Genomic DNA, 1,025 nt, shown 5'->3' on the forward strand with positions numbered 1-1,025 from the left:
CCTCAGCCTCCCAAAGTAGCTGGGACTACAGGTGCCCGCCACAACACCCGGCTATTTTGTTGTTGCAGTTGTTTAGTTGGCCCAGGCTGGGTTCGAACCTGCCACCCTTGGTGTATGTGGCTGGCGCCGTAACCACTGTGCTACAGGCACCGAGCTTCTCCACAGAAATCTTTAGTAAAAGGCGAAATATTTACGTGATCTGAATGTAAACCAGAGTATTTAATAACCTTTTTGAGAGACTTATTTACTCCTTCCTGAATAGGCCATGTGCCTTTTGCTAATATAATTACTAAGACCATTCTACCCAACTCTCAAATATAGTTGGAAGCATGCTTACTGAGACTGTCAGGAACTCTCAGCTAATATCTCAATTACCCATGACAGCTTGTCAGGGATCTGTAGCAGCAAAGTAAAGAATGGGGACAGGGTGGTGCCAGTGGCTCAAAGGAGTAAGGCACCGGCCTCATATGTTGAAGGTAGTGGGTTCAAACCCAGTCCTGGCCAAAAACTGCAAAAAAGAAAAGAATGGGGACAGGCAAGACTTGTGGATGAGTATACTAACAAGGAGAAAAGGGAAGTTGGAAATTCTTCTAACTTCACATTTCTGCCTGGGCCTGCTGCTAAAAATAATCTTGCTCGTCCCCTTTGGTGCCACTGGCTGCTAAAAATTAGAAAATTATAAAAGGTCTGTCCTAATCCAAAATAGTTATAACAAATATCCCCTAACTTCAGGACCACCCAAGAATACTTTAGAAACATTTTGGTATTTTGTTTCTTTTTTAGTAGCACTTTGGCTACCTTTGTTCTTCCCTGTCTGAATGAAAAATTCACCTACAACATTCCATACACCCCTGTGGAAAACTGACAATATGCTTGCTGTTTCTTGAACTTGAAGGCCTCCAACCTAGCCTAATAAATCCTTCTCATCTTTTGTAGAAAACCTATTGCTTTGGCTTGGCGCCTATGGCTCGAGTGGCTAGGGCGCAAGCCACATATACCTAAGGTGGCGGGTTCGAATCCAGCCC

At 44.0% G+C, this 1,025-nt stretch overlaps 1 protein-coding gene across 3 annotated transcripts in view; it reads right to left on the reverse strand.

The window, feature by feature from the left end:
* PCYT1A (phosphate cytidylyltransferase 1, choline, alpha) overlaps positions 1–1,025 on the reverse strand; it is a 53,805-nt gene that overhangs the window by 14,103 nt on the left and 38,677 nt on the right. The window lies entirely within an intron of this gene.

This window comes from Otolemur garnettii, unplaced genomic scaffold (assembly GCF_000181295.1).
Source record: "Otolemur garnettii isolate 467f Iridium unplaced genomic scaffold, OtoGar3 scaffold00060, whole genome shotgun sequence".
NCBI lineage: Eukaryota > Metazoa > Chordata > Mammalia > Primates > Galagidae > Otolemur > Otolemur garnettii.